A 16,493-nucleotide genomic window follows, 5' to 3' on the forward strand; every position below is an offset into this window, starting at 1 on the left:
GTGTGCATGTGTGTGTGTGTGTGTGTGTGGATGTGCATGCATATGTGTGTGTGTGTGTATGGTAGAGAGGCGGTAGTGAAAACTATCAGAATGTGTTGTATAAAGAATCTATATTTAATAAAAGGAAGGTGGAAGAAAATATAATGATTCATCTGATGAAAGCAAGAACAGGACCTAATTTTTAAATCTCAAACTTCAAATAATAAAATAGAATTGTATTTTATATTTATTTTAATGGTTTTTATACTGACAATGTAGATGATAGAATGAATTCACTTAACTAGTATATTTTATACTTAACTATAATCTGAAATAAGCATCATTGTGCTGGGAAAAATAATATACATATCTTCAATGCTGTCTGACCTCCCTATGGATGAAGCTTTCTGAATCTATTCAGTAAAGCACATTCATTTGTAAGGTCTCCTATGATTCTTACATGTTGGTCTTTCAGGTTCACAGTGTTAATGATATTTCCTTTCATGTATACCTTTGATATGTAAAAACATATGTATTGAGAATATTTGGAAATGAATATGCATTTTACAATGTTTCTCCTTTTCATTAATTGGTAGTATTACTAATGAGAATCTATAATGTATCTATCTATCAATCATCTATCTGTCTATCATCTAACTATCATCTATCTATCATATCACACATACTTTTGTGAAAATCTATTATTTAATAAAAATGCCTATGGGTCAACAATTGTTAAAAGAATATGTTTTTAAAACCAAAATATTGAAGGACATGAAATGCACTTGTCACTTTGTCAACTATAGCATGAGCCTTTGAATCTTGACATCACAATGACCTGCCACCCTGACTCCCAAAGACTCCTCAGACTTCAGTGGTTGGTTTACCAACTGCAGTGTTCACTTTGGGTTTTAGTGCCTAGAAGGAAAGCGATAATTTCAAGTCCATTGATTGGTTTTCGATTGCAGGCTCCACTGTAAAGGTATGTATACAATAACTAACTTGATTCTTATGATAGTCTAATGGAATCAAGAAGTGTTCTATCTTGATTCCTTCAGAACATGTGAACTAACTTTTACCTCAGCAGTGTCTTCATAAAATCTTACTCATTAGAAATTTTTAGTACCAATATTCTAAAAAACCAGAGTTGTCAGGTAAAGGGTGGTATGCTTTGAGCCTCCAGGAGAAAGTTTTCTATAAGTCTTCAAACAATACCTATCTTGCACATGAAAGAGGATTATTTTCTAGACTATTTAATTGTTTTTACCTACTATGAACACAAACTTTTGATGTAAACCGGTCAGACTTCAACCTACACTCTATGAACTCTGTGGTTTTCAGATAATTGTTATTTTTTCCTAGATATGTTGTGGTTTTTTAAAGTTTTCAGTATTTTAATGTTCATCCAGGTCGAAAGGAATTGGTTTCAAAACATATTCATTTACTTTTTGATATCATGAAACTGAGTTGGTATTATTTTTGTAAACATCTTTACATTATCGTGGAATGTGAGTGATGATAACCATTGCCTGCTGTTCCTCCTGACTCCTTGAATCTCATGGGTCTTAACTGCTTTCTAGGCAATAGGTGGTGTCTCTCTATATTAATTGAAAGATATATGTTTTGGACAGCATGATATTCACTTAATATATGTTTCACTGTTGGAATTATATGAGCAGAGTACAGTAAAGAAACCACCCAGAGAGTATCTATTAATGTACTTGTCTATTGATTTATTATCCTTCTCTATATTCAATCTCTCACCTATATGACTTTCATACTCTACATGGTTGTGAAAATGTTATTCCTTACAAAAACTTACAGTTCAACAATTGCTAGAAAAACTTTTAAAGCCACTAAGTATAAGGAAAGGAAATGCATGTGTCACTTTGTCAGATGGCATGAGCCTTAGACTATTGACATCACAATGGTCCTACAGCCTAATTACTACAGAGCCCCCAGACTTTAGTGGTTTGTCTACCAAATGCAGTCACCAGTTTGGTGTTCAGGAGTAGGAAAGCAAAATAAAATTTCAAGTCCATCTGTTTATTGTCCTGTTTGTTCTTTTACTATCTGGGTTTATTGTCTTGCGTGCTCCTTGACTATTTGCATCTATTATATAGCTAGTTCCTCAACCTAGAACTGACCTTAATACTTGCATGTGGTTATAATGATCTAAAAGCAAAAAAGGAGGAGGAGGGATAGGATAGGGGGTTAAGGGGGGAGATGGAATCAGGAAAGTGGATAACATTTGAAATATAAATAAATAAAATATCAAATAAAAATCTTTCAGTGAAAGAGGAAGAAAGACTAAAAGAATAAAAAAATTCAGGTCTATTAAAAGGTTCTCCCTTCCAGGCTGCCCAGAAAAGGTATTTTATAACTAATTAGATTCTCATAATAGACTAATCATATCGGTTAATGTTCTTTCTTCATTTCTACAGATCATATGAGCTAACTCTCAACTCAGCAATGGTTTCTTGAATACGTAGTGATTGTAGAAATATTCAGTACCAGTCTTCTCTAAAAAATTATTCTGCGAGGAGAGGTATGCTTTGAGCATACAGGCGAAGGGATTTTATAAATCTTAAAAAATCTGCCCAATTTATAAGTGAGGATTATTTTATATGCAACCCAATTGTTTTAATCACATGACCACAAAGATTTAAAAAACAATTGTTCAGACTTTTTGGTACATTCAAAATCTAATAACTTGCTTGCTTTCTTCAGATTGTCATAGTTTCTAATACATATTGTGTTCTTTGGAATCTTTCCAAGGATTTGAATATTAATTCCAATAGACAGGATCTACTTTCCACACATGTGCATTTGCTTTCAATTTTGCTTATTGTGAAATTGAGTTGGTATTTTTTGTCATATGTTTTACATTATTGTTTGAAGTATTGATGACAACTGCTGGCAGGTATATCTCTTCGACATTTTGATTCACAGGAATCCTAAATGCTTACCAATTAAAAGATATGGTGCCTCTGTGCATATTGTTTGAAAGATGTAACATGTTTCTGCCAGAATTATATTCCCTTAAAGAAAATGTATATCATAAATATACCATTTATTTGAGCAGGTCACATTAAAGAAACCACCAGAAGATTTGCCACTCCAGTATCACAGGGGAGAATTTTATTAGGGATATGAGAAGAATCATGTTCAGAGGCAGGTGGAAGAGTTCTGAGTAGAGACAAAAAAGAAACAGATTTGATATGGCCAAGGCTGGGTATTAGAGAAGGAAGAATATCAGGAGAGAAAATGGGGATAACTTGAGTAGGAGAAACTTTGCACTCATAAAGATGGAGGAGACTGTATAGTTAGCATAGCACAGGAGATGGAGAGGTTTGTAGAGGTACAGAAATCTAGGTGGAGACTTAAAAATGTACAAGTGTTTTTACTGCCCAGAATCCATGATGATATCCGTACAGGAGCCACAGGCAAGAGTCAATGAAATGACCCTTTATTCTGGACAAAACCAACTTCACATATATTTTTGAAAGCTGGAGGGTTTGTTTGATTGTTTCTTTGTTTGTTTTGCTGATTTGACAAAGATCGAGTTTTTTATAACAGTTTTGACAGCTCAACTGAACATCAAAAGTCTTTGGCTTGAATTGTTTAGATTAATCCAAATACACCTTGAAAAGACAATCTACACCACTTGTAGATTTCTAAGTTTTCATCATTCAAAACAGCTTGGAGAAGGGACAATCACTTTAAGAGGAAATTTCTTAAGGAAATTTCTTAAGGAAACAGATATATAGGCCAATAAAAGAAAAGACATGTGTGTGTGTGTGTATATATGTACATATAAATCTATATCTATCTATATATATATATCTATATATATATATACACACATATATTTTTTTTCATTAGGATATCATTTATGTTACAAGTTACAATTACTCCGTTTTTACTCATTTTTTAATTTCATACATGTATATCATATGTTAACTGCTATCATTATAAATGTTGCTATAATATTTCTCAGATTTTTTTTCAACTTTACTGCATTTTAATATCATGAACTCTTCAAAATGTAGTATGAACATTGCTCTTATAACTTATCCACTAAATCTTGTTCTGTCAGGTGGAGACCTGTACCAGGAATATCCTATATTTTCGATATAGAAATAACTTGTTAAGGGCGACATGGAACAAATGCATCAAACTTTGCTGTGCCAAGGCTCTGTGGAAATCAAGAGCTACAACGAAAGGAAGAAAAGATATCTATCCTTATTTAATGATGTTCTGGTTGTGTCTAGCAACCTGTGAGTATATGCAGCATGCATTCCTTACTATGAGAGGCTACACTTTACTTAGGCCTTTTTGTACAAAAATAACCTATGTCCTTTTACTTCATTTTTTAAAAAGATTACAATTTATTTCTCCAGGATTGCAACTTCTCTTTCCTCTACCATGGTTCAGGTTTGGTGGACACCCCCTACATGTTTCTCAATAGTTTTGACAAATGTTTTAGACATAATTTTAAAAAGCAAATAATTTAATATGCTCTCCTTCTACCAATTTGGTAAATTTGGCTGCCAACCCTGATCAGTCACTGTAATATACAGAGAAGGATGTGGAACATGAATTTTATTCAGTCAGGCAATATTTCAATATTGTTTATTTTGGAAAGATTATTAAATATAATTAATTAAAATATATAATCTTAACTAATATTTTTATGGAAATTAAGGAAATAAAGCAAACTGGTTACTAATAAACAAAACTGATGAAAGAAATCTTGAAACACATGGATTTCTAAAACTGCCATATGTATATACACATATGCATACACAATGTATATTCATAGATTAGTCATTCACATTCTCTCATCCAAAATCAATCAGGCTATGTCAATTTGTGTGCATTGGGAATCTTGTATCCAGTAACTTCTTTCAACACATGATTTGTTGAATTCCATCTACCATGGTTTGAACTGTGCCTGAGTGATAAAATGAAGGAGTCCTGTTGTGCTCTGGGGCAGGAAGAACTGGGTATTTCTACAAGCGATTACAACTACAATGCAAATCAAACTAACAGATATACTTGATTCTCTTTCTATGAAAAGGAAGAAGTTTAAGATAAAGTGTATATTCCCACTGAATAACCTGTGGGCCTTGGATGATGTGTTCCTTGTCAGAAGAAAGGAAAACTGTAGTTCCAAGACCCTTTACATATCTTGGCCCACTGGAAATTTTTATGTCATCTTTCGGTAAGACCTACAGTTTGGACATGTATTCACAATAGGATAGCTATTGAAGGCCAGTTAATGCTTCATAATTCAGAGTTTAAACCAATTAACCAGAATGTTTGCAAAATACAAATCCATTTTAGTTTGATTGTATACAGGTTGCCAACTCAAATTTTTCTCGTATTTGATGGTTCTAGAGTATTCCCCAATTGGAAAACATTACCTTCAGTGTTCACATGCAGTGATTCCTGATCCACAGCATCAGAACCAACCCCTAAATATCACCATGTAACAATATGTTTTCTTGCAATAACATCACTTTTTATTTTACTGACATTCAATAAGTTATGTATATATGTGTCTGTGTATGTTTGTGTGTGTAGGTTGAAGGGTAGAAGCATGAGCCACCCTTCTGATAAAAACTGGTTGCACCTGGAGGATAGAGTGGGTGAATAGTTAAAGGCACAAACAAGAATGTGCCAGTCTTTAGGCAGGAATGATTTCTCCATAGAAAATCAGGTTGAGTTAGAGATGTTTGAACCATGGAAAAGGGGAGAAGAAAGTTCTGTGAATGAAAGATTTTACAGCATGGATAATTATTTTCAGGATGAGGAAAAAATGTACACATAATTTACAGATGGAAAAACTATACCTGACATAGGGTTGTGAACATGGGGAAGAGTAGTAGTGCATTGGGTAAGGGTTGCTGTTTGGATAAGAAAAACATTGAACTACAAGATAATGTTGATAACTATAAGACACTGTGATTGTGTCAAATATCAATGAGTTCTAACTGATTCCACATAGAATTTGCAGTTATAAAATGTTAGCATTGAGTTCATCTTTATCTTAATTGAGAGTATTACATGCTAAAGTAGAATAGTGGTGGTCTTATTAATTTATACCAGGAGATTTAATGTGATGACACACAGATGAAGTACTAGTTTCTAGGATCTCCTGTCTTCTATGAATCATGGTACATTTCTGTGTGAACATGACCTCACATTAAGAGAACACTGGCGTTTTTTCTTTTTCTCTTTTTTTGGTGGTATACACCTTTATTTTTTGAATTTTTAATTTTTATTGGAATGGTTTTTATATTTTAGATATTATCCCCTTTCCCCATTTCTCCCCCACTCAGAAAACCCCTATCCTATCCCCCTTCCTTCTGCTTCTATGAGGATGTGCCTGAACCCATCTCCCTGCCTTCATATTCCCCCACACTCAGGCATCCAGCCTTCACAGAACCAAGAACCTCCACTCCTACCTATGTTCAACAACTAACTATCCTTTTATATATATGAAACTGATGCTAGAAGTAATTGCTGACCCAGGCATAATCACACAGCTCTTAGAACATGGTCAAGTCTTGACATTCCCAACTAGCTTCCACACTATATTCAACTTCCTGTCATACAAGTGTTCCATAAATCATGTCATTCAGAAGGGCAGTCATGTGGGGAATACCATCTACCCCTGTACCCTCATGGTGGCCATTGGCTTATAATAATTTTTATAATTTTCATGTGAAATAATCATATCATTCTCAAGTCTCTAATCTTGTTTATCTCTTTTAACATTACAGTTCGAAAGACGAGAAAGATCAATGGTATTATTTTCTGAAAAGGTATTTTACTTGTGATTATACTTTAATTCTGTAACTGATTTGGGAATTGCAGTTTGTGCTTTATTTCTTTCTTAAAATTATATTTGGTAGCCTGTCTCCAAGTATGTTGTTGATTAGATGATCACTGGATACTGCTTTCGAGTCTCCTGTCTATTGCATATTTTATTTAATTTTGAGGAAGTTCTGTATTCATTGTCTCCTCTTTCTATTGGAGTAAATAGTACTCTTCAGTCTTACTTTAAATTCCATTTCATAGATGTTAGTCTACCGTGTGCATCCAAACCATCTGCTACTTTCTCTTTTGAGGTCAAGCAGATTTAAAGGAATTTACTGTAATGATTTACATTCTCTAGTGCAACCAACCCAACATTGGGCAGCTATGAATGAGAAATCAAAAAATCTAGTAGTTTTTCAGTCCATGAGGCTAGTTTGTTTCACCTGATCTTCTGTATAAACTGGAATCCTGAAGAAGTAGATATCAACAGATGTGCTGGCAGTAACTGCAGTCAGGCAAAGTCTGCCTTCTGTCAATGTCCTTATGTAGACCTCCATCAGAAGGTGTGGCTCAGATGTGTGTACCACCATGCCTAGATTGGGAGTTTGCTTTGTTCCAGGCAGACCTTTCACTCAGAGATCCACTTCCCTCAGTCTTCTGGGATATTAATCCCATGGGTGGGTGTGCCAATTCTATCTTGCCTGGGACTAAGCAATTCATGGCACCTATGCCTCAAGATCTCCATGTCAAGGTCCAAGTCAAAAGCCTGTGTCTTCCAGCCTCAAGGTTTGGATTACAGGTGTGCCCTCCATTTCTGGATTGTAGCTCATTCCAGATGTAGTCAGGATGACAACAACCTTGCAAACAAAAAGTTCTGAGGACATACTGTGCTTCCTAGATCAATGTGCTATTACCTGACTGAGGTTTTGGTTCTGAAACATTTTTAAATGTTCCCTAATCCAATAATGCATATTGCTAAACTGATTGTCCTGTATTTAACACTAAGACGGTACTTATAAAATATTGACAGTGATTAGCTTAAAAGAAACTACTAACAAATTAATTTTACTATGTTTTGTGTTTTTATTGCATTTGAGCAGAGCCATTGATAAAGCCAAGAAGGGTATCAAGAAAACATTCTCACTGCAGATATTCACCGAGAACATCCCAACCTGTGACAGTGTATGTGGAAGTCAAAACTGATATTTCAAGTTCATGACTAGCAGAGAGAGGCAGTTTGTAGAGTAATGGAGATGGAAACAGAAGAAGAGGGTGGAGGGGAGAGATAGTAAGAATTTATGTATATGGAAAAGTTGTAAGTGTATGGCATGTAGACTTGTGTCTTTTATATGTGAAATGTAGAAAGAAATATGAAGCAATATTGATCCACATTATAGAGCAAGATAAAAAAAAGTAAATATTTTTTCTTAAAGGACTGAAAATTGAGTCAGGTAATCGCAACAGCATACATTTCCAAGCCAAGGATTATTATTATTAAAATTAAGCTGCTTTATCCCAAGTTCTTATTTCTTATATATTAACTTATGTGTTGTTCAAATATCATTTATTTAATATTTCTGATTAATCAAATAATTATATAAGATAACCATAAACAATCTTAAGCAAAGCAAAATATTATCAAGAATTAATTTCCTCCCCACATCCACATGGATCATAACTTTTTATCTCTGTACCTCTGTCCTCTGCTCCTTCAGGATGTCTCTTACTGTGCATCCTGACACCTGCTCTGGAAGGCCCAGTACATAATCATGGTTCTTGATCCTCTTATTTAGTTGAATGTTCTAGGCATATGGATATATTTTCTTGTATCTTCTGTTTAGAAATATTTTTATTAACTTACCATTGGTGTGTGTTCATAGGTGTGTACAGAGCTTAGAATATATCTCATGACCTCACACGTACTACATAGTAATTTTATCATTGAGTTACACACAGGGCTATTAAATACTTGTCTATTTTTTCTAATACTTATATCATTGTTCCATTTTCACTATTGGCTTTAGTGCAGATCATAAATTTAAATGTTATGCAGCATGCAGAGCGTTGAAGACCATTCCTACTGTAAAGCAGAACAGAATGTAGCCCAGAGGATCACCATCTCTCTGACTTTTATAAATGCTAATGGGTATAATACATACCTAGAGTCAATATTTGAACATATCACTTTTGAAATTGCACTCAATTTACCAAGATGTGTATAATGATCACCACGCAATTTGATCTTCATACTTTTTCTTTTTTATCTTTTATTTACATTCTAAATTCCAGATTTCATTCCCCCTGTACACCCTCCAACTGTTCCACATCCCATACCTCCTCCCCATCTCCTGTCTCCATGAAGATGTCTCCACCACACATGCCCACACCCGGCCAGGCCTCTAAACTCTCTGGGGTCTACAGTCTCTTGACGTTGTGTGCGACTTCTCTGACTGACCCATTCCCAGGAGTTCTCTACTGTATATGTGTTGGGGTCTTCATATCAGCTAGTATATGCTGCATGGTTGGTGGTTTAGTGTTTGTGAGTTCTCAGGGGTTCAGATTAATTGAGATTTCTGGTCCTCCCACAGGGGTCCCCTCCACTCCAGCTTCTTCCAGCCTTTTCTTAATTCAACCACAGTGGTCAGCAGCTTCTGTCTATTGGTTGGGTGTAAATATCTGCATCTGGCTCTTGTCTGCTGCTTGTTGGGTCATCTGCAGTGTGGTCATGCTACATACATTTTTTGTGAGTGTTCCATGGCCTCAGTAATAGTGTCAGGCCTTGGAACCTCCCTTGAGCTAGATCCTACCTTGGGCCTGTTGCTGGGCCTTCTTTTCCTCAGGCTTCTTTCCGTTTCTATCCCTGCAGTTCTTTCAGACAGGAAAAAATATGGTTCAGAGTTTGACTGTGGGATGACAACCCCTTCCCTCTCTTGATGCCCTGTCTTCCTGCTGGAGGCGGGCTCTCTACATTCCATCTCCCTACTGTTGGGCATTTCATCTAAGGTCCCTCCCTTAGAGTCCTGGAAGTCTCTCACCTTCCAGGTCTCTGGTGCATTTTGGAGGATCCCCAGTACTTCCTACCTCCTTAGGCTGACTGCTTCCATTCTTTCTGTTGGCCCTCAGGGCTTCAGTCCTTTTCCCTTGCCCAGTACCAAATCTGGTCCCTTCTTCCCCTCATAGGCTCTTCTACCCCTGCGTGCTTTCTTTCCCAGGTCCCTCTCTTCCTCCCCACCTGAGATTTTTTTTACCTCCTAACTGGGTCTGAGTAATCCTCACTTGGGTCCTTTAGCTTGTTGACATTATTTAGATATATGGACTGTATTTGGTACATTCTATCTATCTATCTATCTATCTATCTATCTATCTATCTATTTATCATCTTTCTTCCTTCCTTTCTCTCTCTCTCTCTCTCTCTCTCTCTCTCTCTCTCTCTCTCTCTCTTTCTTTTTTTCATCTTTCTTCTGGCTAATATCTGATCATTAGTGAAAACATACCTTGCATTTTTTGGGTCTGAGTTACCTTACTTCTGGTTGATATTTTCTAGCTCAATCCATTTGAATGCAAAACTCAGGATGTCCTCCTTCTTAATAGCTGAGTAACAGGAAATGAAGCACAGTTTCTGGATCCTTTCTTCTCTGGTAGGACATCTGGGTTGTTTCCAGCTTCTGCCTATCACAAATAAGTCTGCTATGAACATAGTGGAACACTGACCCCTGTGGCATGGTGGGGCATCTTTTGCACATCTTTCTAGGTTATAAAATCACTACTTAAAGAGAAAAGTGTAGTGTAAAGTAATTTCTATCCAGTGAGATAAATTAGGAGAACACTCACTAGCTTGGCTGAACTAGGTTTGTCTTCAGGAGAGAGATGCGAAGAAGAGCAGATAGTCCTTTAGGGAAGTGTTCTCTTGCCTCTGCTGCTTGATGTCAGCTGTGGCAAAAGCTCATTGTACATGAGCAATTTCCCTGGTGTCTTACAACACTGCTGTGACTTAGATCCAACTCCTTAAAGGAAACATTTTTACTTATTTTCACCCACAACTCTAGTGCTTTCATATTTTATCCTGCCTTAATTGTTGAAAGCATTTTCTGTATCTCTGAAGATTGGTAATAGACACTTTTCAGCCTTTCTTCATGAGATGCTATGTTTAATTCCCTTTTGTTTTTGAAGAGATGTTTTCAGTTCATAAAAACATTCTTCTAATTTGAATAAATATCCTCCATCACTTTTCTTTCTACAGGTTCCTAGTGATTATTCAGTAATGATCACTCATGTATTTGCCAGTTTTTGGTGGTTTTCTTTGGTATTTTGTTTACAGTTTGGCCCTTTAGGTTTAAGAGTTCTTTGAATCATCCCTGTATTTCATTACACTTAAGATAATCCTGTATTTTTTTCTTTTCAATGAATTAGGAAAATGTTTTTTTACTATTCTTACTTATGGATTTCTTGTCCTTGCAATTTTACTTCTTTAAATTATTCTTAGGAGTGAACGTAGATTACTCAGACTCTCTTGATATTTTAAAACATAGATGGAAATGATTTTAGAATCATCTTTATTGATAATTTCATATAATTATAGAAATCCACTGCCTAGTCCCCTGCCTGAATCCCAAGATATCCCCAAACTTCTCCCTAAGTTGTGCATGTCTTCTCCTATTCTTGCCTTCAAATACAAATATGTAAAATACTGAGTTTTGACCTAATATTGTAGAGATAACAATTAACTACACTGTCTTCATGAGTCAATGCCTATGCCATGGCTGGAGGACAGCATTTTTCTACATGCCCTGATGGCTATAAGTAATCTGTTTTGAAATTCATACCTTAGTGATAGCAAAACCTCACTGTTTCACATTATTTATTAATACAGAATTTCAATAGTTACATGATTTTTATTTCTATCTGAGTGTATACTTCCCTTTTTATACAGTAAACATTTTTTGTATCGTTGAACAATTACTAATTTTTTCCTCATAATAGGAACATGTGATATATCATAGGCTGATCTTCTGAGAATTACTTACATATCCCTGGTTCACCATGAGTCAAGAAATATTTTAACATGTTAAAAAACCTCCCATCTGTCTTTCATTTTCATGCTTTAAAAACATTATTTTTAGAACTATTTTGGTTAAAAAGTCTGTCTCTGAAATGTTTCTGTTTTATAAGCAACATCACCATCAAGAAGAAATGTACACATCTTTGCAAATATTAATTAAAATCTTAATATATTTAAAATTCTCTGAGAACACAATATTTTACAATAATGTGAATTAAAATCTATGTGAATTATTTCTCTACCTCATGTGTGGTTTTCTATAATAATACTTTGTTATTTTTAAATTATAAAGAAGTTTTGACATTCAACAAAAATATTCAACAAAATATTAGAAGCTTTAATGTATTATACTCCGTTTGTGTGTGTCAGTGTGTGTGTCTTCATGCATGTGTGCTCATGTATGTGGTGTTCGAATATATTCTTTTAGAATATATGATTTCTGAATCATGAGCTATGTTTTCACCTTTAGATGATTAACTCTACATTTTGAGCAGATACTCACATTGGTTTTTTTCCTGTTTACATTAAAACTACAAGAACATAGCTATTCATACACATTCTAAGATATTTTTGCCTAATTGTTACTCTATGGATAACAAGATATAAAATCAGGTAGTGTGAGATGTCCTTGCTCATAAAATTCAAGTAAACTGGTATGTTATGATAGGGTCTTGGAGAAATTTTCAGTACACGCGCACACATACACACACACACACACACACACACACACACACAAACACACACACACACACTTATTTTCAGGGTAACAGGTTATGCCCAGCAGTTAGAAGACACTAAAGAAAACTCTGTGAAAGAGATGGCTTATGAAGTGGTTTCCTTTGGTCTTGGGTCAAGGTTGGTTATAGATAGTGGGAAGTCAGCACTGTGTTATGATTCTTACATAAAGGATTGTTTCTGAGAAACTTACAATGCTTATGGCAAATAGCTGATACTGTAGAAACTAACTTCATAAAGATATACCTATCTACTCACTGTCATACACTTTGGTACTGTATTAGGATTCCAGTGTAACAGTGGTATCTTCTCAGATTCGTATCATTTGATTTAATGCTATTTCTTCTTGATGTTTTCCTAGGTCTCTGGAGCAATTTTTAAATGTGAGAGGTGGTAGAGAGCTAATAATACAAGCACTTTGCTTGTTCTTGGCAGTATTAAGTGATGGAGTAATTCTAAATTATTTATTTCGGGTTCCTAGTTCTATTACCATTACTTATTTCAGTGCTGTATATCTGTACATTATCTAACTGTATACAAAGCCTGATAATGAAGAGAATACTCACTCATCTTTTGTTTGTTTTGTTTATAATTTTTTATTTTGTTTGTTTTTGTCTTGTTTCATTTTTTTAAGTGAAGCTGCTATTTATCCTGATTTTCCTAGAACTGAGCTCATGCTGTGTATGAATGCAATGGTGTGTAAAATGATGAATTCTGGATGGAGAGGAAGCAAAGGGTTTTGCTCTGTGTTAACCACCCACCCTGCTTTCCATGGCCATAATTCAAGAGAAAACTACGATTCTGTGCTCCTGCACCTATGGCTACTTAGTAATCTTTTATTATACACAACTTGTTACAGTTATGTTTGAATTCCAAGTACCCACATAGTTAATTTTGTGATAAATATGGTAGACTGACAGTCCTTCCTGATTTAAATCAAGGAAATAAAACTAATGGTTTCTTCTGTATTACAGACTTTAGATATAGTATGATTAGACACTAATTTTGTAATCATGAGGTTCAAAGTTATTTTTATACCACGCTTCTCTGTACTTTTCATAGCCGTTATGTGTACCAGCAACAACCAGAGATACAGTGAATGATATAATGAAGAAGCTACTACCGATGATTAGAGTGCCTGTAAGTTATTTTCAAGTTACTTTGAGTTAAACTTGAATTTTGTATTTGAGGTATGTGCAAGTGTGATGCAAATAAATAATACATATAAAACTTAATCATGATAAATTTACAAATCATATTTTACAATCTTTTCCCTTTAGAACCAATGTATCCAAGATATAATAATAATCTTTACAGGGACTTTTTCTTGAATATCTTATCTACAATTCCATAGAAATTAAACTCATAGCCCAAGGATATTGAGCTATATTTTTACTGTTACTAGCCACTAAAGATGCATCCTAACAAAGTGAGATTAATTGGTCATATGTACACAGAATTATTTAAAGGATGCCAACCTTAGAGATAACAAGATTTTTTCTCTCTTTCTTTCTTCTCATTTTTTCTTTCTCTTCATTAAATTGTTATTGAATTCCTTTATGGTATATAAATCCTCTCCTCTCTTATTCCTTCTTGTTTTCATTTCATTTTCATTTCAGGGTTTAAGTGTGCATGTTCTAGTGTGGTGTTGTCATTTTTAAATCTATAATAAAGATTTCATCTATGTTCTTTCTCTCTGCATACATGTCTATACATTTGGTCTTTCTGTTTTAAATGTGCATGTGTATCTCTGTCTATTTCTGACTGTGTGTGTGTGTGTGTGTGTGTGTGTGTATCTTTCTCTGTCTCTGTCTTTGTGTGTGTATATGTATGTGTGTTTCTTGAATGTGTGTATGTTGCTCTCTATCACTTCCTGTGAGTTTGTATGATGACTCTCTTAGTGTCATTCTGGTTTTCTGTCTCTATCACTCTTTCTCTGACTCACTATGTCCCCTCCTTGTGTGTTTCAGTGGGTGTAGGTAAGCATGTCTGCTTGAGTGGACTTTTATCCCCTAGTGTAATAATTAAGAACTCTATGGAACAATTTTTGATTGTTTTAATCATGAATCAGCAAGAAAGTACAATAAATGATAACACCAGTTAAGCATATTATCATTTTAGGTCACTCCTAGAGGTTGCTAACCATTTCTTTCATTTCATTTATTATTTAGTTTTTTTCACTTTATATTTCATTGATGACTGCCCAGCCCCCATCCACCTTCAGTCTGTTCAACATCCTGTACCTCTTCCTGACCCTCCTGTCTTCATGAGGATGTCCCTACCCTCATCTTCCCCCCAACCTGACATCAAAACACACTATGGCCTCCAGTCTCTTGAGGGTTAAGTGTATCATCACTGATTGAACACAGACCCGGCAGTCCTCTGCAGTATGTGTGTTGGGGGCCTCATATTTCACTGGTCTATGCTGCATTTGGTGGAGCAAGTGTTTGACAGATCCCAGGGATCCAGATTGAGTGAGACTGCTAGTCCTCCTACAGGGTCATCCTCCTCAGCTTCTTCAGCCTATCCCTAATTCAACCACAGGGGTCAGCAGCTTCTAACTACTTCAACAGAACCTTCTATTTATATGACTGTTTTGAATGGATCCATTACTTGGTGTGCAATAATTATGTTGTGGAACTTCTTTCCAGTATCTGGCCTATTTTCCAAATTAGACACACCTTCGTCCTTTCCACAGACTGGCTATCTCTGAATGAAAACAAAAGTTGTGTGTACTCCTAGGCACCTTCAAGCTTCCCTGTTTTTGTCTGTTTTTCTCCTGTTGCTGAAGCAACCATAGCTTTCAAATGTTCTTTATCAAGTCATCATAATCACTGGGAGTATATTGCTCTGTGGGTACTAGGTTGTGTGCTTAAGCCAAATCAACGTTCAATATTCCCCTGACAGAGAACCTATGTAAGTAATTTTATAATATTTTCTGCTGGGTGGTGGTGGCACTGCCTTTAATCCCAGCACTTGGGAAGCAGAGGCACGCGATTTCTGGGTTCGAGGCCAGCCTGGTCTACAGAGTGAGTTCCAGTACAGCCAGGCTACACAGAGAAACCCTTGTCTCGAAAAGACAAATAATAATAATAATAATATAATAATAATAATAATTTCTTTCTTACGGTTGGTGGTAGAATGCAATTATTCTACTTTGCAATAGACCAAGGTTTTTCTCAGAGAAACCAAGGGTTTTCTCTGAATTTTGTCCTGATGACCCAAACCTGTGGTTAGAACACATGCCATTAATACTGGTTCTAGTAATTTCCCTGCTAGAGAGCTCAAAATTGTAAGAAAGAAACCACTAGATTCTTCAAGATTCTACTGTCAGATTATTTGTGATGTTGGTTCTTTTGGCTCCAGTACATTGAAGAATACCAACTGTGGTTCTGTCCTGGCCAATGGAAGCTCCAAGACTACTCAAGGTAAGTAACAGGAGAATCTAAGGAAGGACCAGCTGAGTTCAGTAATCTAAGCCTGAAGTCTCAATGATTTCATTATTTACTCTTAAATATAAAGTACACACAAAGCAAAATAACTAAACATTTTTTAATTTATTATATTTTAATTACTTTTAATACAGCCTTCTGGCACATGATAACATGTCATTATGAAAGAGTCGTAGGTCTAACAAAAAAAGAAATAACTGAAATTCTGTGTTTTTTTTGAGAAACATAATTTTCCTAAAAGAGAAAAAACAAAACTCGGTATATTATTGTTTCTGAAGAAAATACTGAAAAAAAAAAAAACATTTGTTGATCATTACAGAAAACCTTATGTGTAGAAAGGAAATATTTAGTGATTTCCAACACCACAGTAATAGCTAATAGTCATTCATAATTCCAGTTTTCAGGAGATCAAATTCCCTGTTCTGACCTGCTCAGGTATC

General features: G+C 35.3%; 1 long non-coding RNA gene across 1 annotated transcript; it reads left to right on the forward strand.

Moving 5' to 3' along the window:
- Positions 1-5,061: 5,061 nt before the first annotated feature.
- Positions 5,062-8,009, forward strand: LOC143436013 (uncharacterized). The gene is made up of 3 exons (XR_013106271.1): positions 5,062-5,206; positions 6,771-6,812; positions 7,908-8,009. It is a non-coding gene; the product is annotated as an uncharacterized LOC143436013 (long non-coding RNA).
- Positions 8,010-16,493: the final 8,484 nt, after the last annotated feature.

Source organism: Arvicanthis niloticus, chromosome 22 (genome assembly GCF_011762505.2).
Source record: "Arvicanthis niloticus isolate mArvNil1 chromosome 22, mArvNil1.pat.X, whole genome shotgun sequence".
In the NCBI taxonomy this organism is placed as follows: Eukaryota; Metazoa; Chordata; class Mammalia; order Rodentia; family Muridae; genus Arvicanthis; species Arvicanthis niloticus.